This window comes from Lynx rufus, unplaced genomic scaffold, assembly GCF_022079265.1.
Source record: "Lynx rufus isolate CCGP_SWC_20201006 ecotype Redwood Valley unplaced genomic scaffold, mLynRuf1.p SCAF_7, whole genome shotgun sequence".
Classification (NCBI taxonomy): Eukaryota; Metazoa; Chordata; class Mammalia; order Carnivora; family Felidae; genus Lynx; species Lynx rufus.
In genome coordinates, this window is record NW_025814889.1 from 119,299,947 (window position 1) to 119,305,909 (window position 5,963).

Sequence of the window (5,963 nt, forward strand, 5' to 3'; positions counted from 1 at the left end):
TTACACCTCAAATTCATGGTCTCAGGAAGTTCTACAGGCTCCACTTTCAAAATCTATCAGTACCTGTCCCATTCTCCACGACTCCCACACTGGCTTCAACTACCTCACCTCCCACATTGATTATTGCAATAGACCTCATTGGTCTCCCTGCTTCTGCTCTTAGCCCCCTACAGTCTATTCTCAACCCAGTAGGCAAAAACTCTTTAAAACATAAATCAGAACAGGTCACTTCTCTGTTCAAAACCCGACAGCAGCTCATTTCTCCCCAGAATAAAAGCCAAAGTCTTTACAACAACCTTTCAGGTCCTACAATCATTGTAGCTAGCTATATGACTACACCCCTTACTTCAAGTCTGTTCGAATGCTACCTTATTAAAAGGAGGCCTGTTTGACCATTGTATTTAATTTGCCCCTCTCTAGACCCCCTTATAATGTTATTTTTTCTCTATTTACACCCTTGTCACCATCTAGCATATTCATTTATTACATTCATTGTTTATTGTCTTCCTCCTATTAGGATATAAGCTCCCCAAGAACAACATTTATCCATTAAAACCTGCCCATATGTCTAAAACAATGTCTGGCACATTTTAGGTTCAATAGTAAATGAGTAACCTCAGTGCCTAAGCAATTAGAGATTAGTGAATATTAATACAGGAACAAGCATGACACATATGTTGACACTAGTGGTAAGATTTTCTCTCCATAACACTTATTTATTAACATACAACTATGTGGAACTATACAGCAGGATGAGTTTTGCACAAGATTTGCTGTCAAGGCTTGGGTGATTCCTAGCCTATTACCACTTCCTATCTGTGTGACTCTACAAAATTCTCTTTATCCACCTGTAAAATAGGGATAAAACACCTGCCTTATTGACCTCACAGGACTGTTGAAGAGATGAATACAAATGGTTCTACAAGCTGTGATAAGCTAGACAACCAGTTATTTAGGTGGATCAAGATTTGAAACGTTCAATAACATTGATTGTCATCATACTATTCACCTCCTGAGAGTTCTATGCTCTCTCTACTGCCAGTCAGATTTTAACCTTTACTTTCACCAGTGCTGACAGTGAGGAATCTCTGAGCTCCCTTACCCTGTTCAGGTTAATTATCCTCTCTTCCTTTCCATTTTAGGGAAATGGGCAGCAGGTGCTGAGTTTCCTGCTCCATGATCTCTGCTGACTCAGGCTGCTTCTTCATTTCCCTAGGGAGGAAAAAAAAAAAGTAAGAACACAATGTGTGAACACTGGCATAGCTTTATCACAGCTTAGGTGGAGAGGATGATGTCTCTTCTGAAGGGACAGGATTAAGCCTCTTCTACCAGGTGGGGGAGGGGTGAAGACAGGCAGTTTTGCCAACTGAGAGACCTGGGACAAATCCCTTCAATCTTACAAGGAAAAAGCCATCAGCATAGTTATCACAGTGCCCTTTGGACTTCACAAAAGTTATTTGAAAATCAGAAGTAGGAGGAGGCCACAGACCGTGGAAGTTTTTTGAGGCTTTTGGTGTATTTAAAAGTGGAAAAAATATGCCAAAACAGGCCTCAGAAATTGCTATTTTTCAAAAGTCTGGATTAAATAATCCCTTTCATCAGATGGAAAACACCCTGTAACCTATGACCAAAAAAAAAAAAAAAAAAAAGAAAAAAGAAAAAAAAGTAGTAATTCATAGTACACTACAAGGAATGGATTCCTTAAGACATGTAAGCTTAAGTTCTACAATGAAAACTTTCAGTCATGTCTGCGACTCTGTGAATTTGCATTAAAGATAATGTCAAAAGTTTATGTGTAAGGTCCTCCTCAGAACAGGTTTGATCCTGTTTATGAAAAAGCTAAAGACGGTACAAATTAGCACACCTTCCTAACCCTATGTTTAATTAATGGCACATCCTTGTTTTGAATTACTTAAATGTATTATTATTTTACCACTTACGTGTTTGTCATTTTCGAGTAAACTGTAGACGCCTCAGGAAAGAGACCGAAATACAGAAAAAAAAAAAATCAGCTAACAGGATTTCATCTGGCCTCAGCTGGTCCAATGCATGAGCCCTTTGGTGTAACAAAAGCTTACAAATTGTTTGAGGAGGCACTGTACTGTGGGACAACCCTGGCAGCCCTGGACATCTGGCAACCATATGATATCCTTGGACTTCGACTTCTGAATGAAAATATAAGTAAGTGAAGGTAAAGTTCTGCTTCAACTCACATCCTCTTGGTCACTATTAAATAAAAAACTCCAACAAGAAACCTAAGTCATCTGGAAAGTATAAAGAGCTCCGGAAAATTATTTTCAACAATTCACCACCACTAAAACTGGAAGCGCATTTTGTTTCACTTATTCTAAATAATTTACTCTTTCCACGGACGAAGAGTCCAAGGTGCCCAAAGGGGATAGAGAGCAGGCAGAGGTCCAGGTGTCCGGATTGTCACACTTCCGGGTGGCAAGCAGAAAGGAAAGTAGCCTAGGGAGGGAATCTTTTCTACTTTTGAAGAGATAGTTGGGAAGAATAAAAACGACAGCTCCTCGTTAGTATAGTGGTTAGTATCCCCGCCTGTCACGCGGGAGACCGGGGTTCAATTCCCCGACGGGGAGGCCGACAAGTTTTATTAATCCAACTGCTCAACTATGAGGTGCAAACCTGCTGACATATGCAATACATAATATCCTCTGTAAGCGCATCTTTTAAAAATGGTACTTTTAAGCTTAACACTCACGGTGAAATAAAACCATACCCTGAGAGCAATGCTTTATACAACTGGCGCTAGCTACCAGGGGCTAGCTGGCAAAGACGTGCGCTTGCGCAGAAACGCCCGACAAATTCCAACTGGAGGTCACGAACTCCGCGCGCTCAACCCGGGGAGGAGGGGAGAGGGAAGGCGGAGTTCCGCGCCTAAAGGGGCGGGTAAGAACGGAAATTGCTTGCTATAGAAGAGGAAGGAACAGTTTCCCTTGACCCTGGGGACTCGACTGAAAGGGAAACTCCGTTCTCCCGCTTCCTTTGGTTCCTCCCCAAGTTAGGTAGAGGATTAGCGGTCAGTAAAATTTGGGTGCCAAAAGGATCAGTCTCCAGTTCCAATCTGTACAGGGTGGAGGGGCAAGGAGAGACGTGAAGAAAAAAAATGCGTCCGGGAGAAGCGCCATGATACTTGAGTCCTAAGAAACTGCGCGAGCCACAGCCCAGCAGGACCTCGTGGCGCAACGGTAGCGCGTCTGACTCCAGATCAGAAGGCTGCGTGTTCGAATCACGTCGGGGTCATGAGGCTTTTACTCTTTTAAGCCACTAACCTCTAGAGACCTAGGATTATTCCCGCCATTTTTTAAAAATGCCTTTAATTTTAAGATTAAATCTTCCTCCTTCAAATGTTACCCTAGTAATCCTTAGTCTGCGAAAAGACAAATCTGTATATTATAGAGCCTTAAGGCAGGTGGCTTTGTACTGTTTTGCTTTGTAAAGTGAGTTTTCTGTCATTTAATGTGCATGATACATAGAAATATATGTATGGACCATTACTACTGTGCATTAGTGGGTGTATCAGCCCAACGGCCTTCACAAGAAATGAACAAGCCATTTTTCCCAAAACGGTATTAGACCCTTTGCCTTTCGAAAGCAAGTACAATAGAGTAAAATTTTCTAACTTTGAATATCATGGCAGTTTATATGTCTTAGCCTGTGTGCCAATAAACAATCTTACGACGTGTGATTAGTATCCTACTATTACAAACTGGCACACGCAGGAATAGGGACCTGCCAAGGGTCACCAAAGTTTCCAGACAAGACTGGCTGCATATCCTTGTCTTTACTAAATGTTTTATAATGAAGGTGGAAAAAATGTCCAGAGAATGTGCTAGAAACCATTGGACTTAAGTGACGTATTGATGCCCCCTTTATATTTTCACTAATTCAGGTGAGTGGGGACAAAAGTCAGATATTCAACTTTCAACTATTAATCTTTTTAATAAGGAGCAAAGCTTACTTATTCACCTTTGTAAGTTCCAGCACTCTTAGTACTGAATAGTGCCTTACAGGCATATGTCAAACATTTGTTGTACAAAAAAAATGAATAGCAAGATGAGAAATATTTTTAGATTTTTATTGGCTATGTTCCATAAAAGTCCCGGAGTTTTTCTGTTCAGTGTTTTGAAAACATCAAATACTAATTTCTTATGATTTAACCTAATGTAGCCAGTATAGCTGGACATTATATTTTCACTTTGTGTAGTTTGTTCTTTCTCCTATTTGGATGGATTAAGATTAGACCATCCATTTCAACAGATATGGCCCACCAACTATGATGAGCCTAATACTGTGCTCAGCACTGAGGAAAAGGATACACTGAGTAAAGTACCCAAATACTATAATATATTGGGCTAAGTACCCTGAAAATAAGAACAGAGTAGTATAGAGTTGCTAAAATAGGGACATTAACTCTGCCTTGGTTAGTAGCTCAAGAAAGCCTCATAAAGGAGGATCTTGAAAAATAAAATTTTCCTATGTGACTTTAAGACATTTATCCAGTAGACATATTTGAATGCCTTCTATAAGTTGAGCACTGTCCATAATGTCCCTCAGATCTGGTTTTTTCAACCTGAGGTTTATATGAGTTTGCTAGGACTGCCTAGGAGTTCAAGATCGAAGTGACAGCAGGGCTGTTTTCTTCTGAGATCTGTTCTTGGCTTATAGATGGCCACTTTCTCACTGTGTCCTCAATGATCATACCTCTGCATGTGCACACCTCTGATGATGTCTATGTGTTCAAGTTTTCTTTTATAAGTAAACTAGTCAGTTTGGATTAGGGCCTGCTCTAATGGCCTCGTTTTAACTTAATTACCTGTTAACAGTCCTTGTCTCCAAATATCGTCACATTTTGAGGTACTGGGGGTTAGGGCTTCAACATATGAATTTTGAAGGTATACAATTCAGTCCATAATAGAAGTTATGTTCCCTCTCCCCCAGCAACCTTTGCATACATATCATATATCTGTAACAATACTTGCTTGATCTTAGCTTGGATCAAGCATGTTATCTTATTTGTACAAAATCATACTCTTGAAAGGTGAACGTGTAATGTTACCTGCTAATCATTTTGTTATGGCAGCCCTAGCAAACTGATACAGCTTCTTTAGAGTACTGCTAGTTCTCTAGTATGGCTGGAGAGAAAGAGACAGAAAGCTATAGAGGTAAACAGGAGTCAGACCACTCAGAACCTTCTAATTTAGATTTTATTCTGAGGGCAATGCAAAGCTATTATTCAAGACTGTGACCAGCTCTGGTTTTACAAAGAGTGAAAAAAAAACCAAAAAGGTGGCTTAGAGCTGTTATTTCCAGACAGTTTCCTATGAATAAGTTAGAAATGCAAATATTCTGGCCCCACCCCATACCTACAGATTCAGAAAAATCCGGGGACAGGGCCTAGCATTTAACCACCAGTGTTCACCAGGCCTTCCAGGCCTTCTGATCCCAGCTAAAGTTTAAGAACCACTGGCCTATACAGCAAGGCCAGAATGGAGGTCCCACTTACCTCACAGAGTTGTTAAGAGAATCAAAGCACAGCATAGGGAATATGGTCAGCAATATTACAACAGCATTGTATGGTGACAGATGGTAGCTACATTTGTGGTGAGCATAGCATAAGGTATAAGAGAAGTTGAGTCACTGTGTTGTACGCCTGAAACTAATGTAACACTGTGTGTCACCTATACTCAAAAATATTTTTAAAAATAATCAAATAAGATAAAATACAGAAAAATGTTGTAAAGCAGTACATACACGTCATTATTTATACTGCTACAGCTCTAAAGCAGTCACTTCACAGGTTCCAGCTTCTTTCCAAGTTTGGACGTCTGTACTTTCTTAGAATAGCCCATTTGCTAACTTGCTATAACCTTGAAACAACTTAAAATCCAACGCTTTATTTTTTTAATTTAAATTTTAGTTAGTTAACATACAGTGCAATA

General features: G+C 40.0%; 2 non-coding genes across 2 annotated transcripts; both read left to right on the forward strand.

Annotated features, from left to right (window-relative positions):
• The first annotated feature begins 2,528 nt into the window (after positions 1 to 2,528).
• Positions 2,529 to 2,600, forward strand: TRNAD-GUC (transfer RNA aspartic acid (anticodon GUC)). The gene has a single exon. It is a non-coding gene; the product is annotated as a tRNA-Asp (tRNA).
• A 592-nt stretch (positions 2,601 to 3,192) lies between these two features.
• On the forward strand, positions 3,193 to 3,264 carry TRNAW-CCA (transfer RNA tryptophan (anticodon CCA)). Its single transcript has one exon. It is a non-coding gene; the product is annotated as a tRNA-Trp (tRNA).
• Positions 3,265 to 5,963: the final 2,699 nt, after the last annotated feature.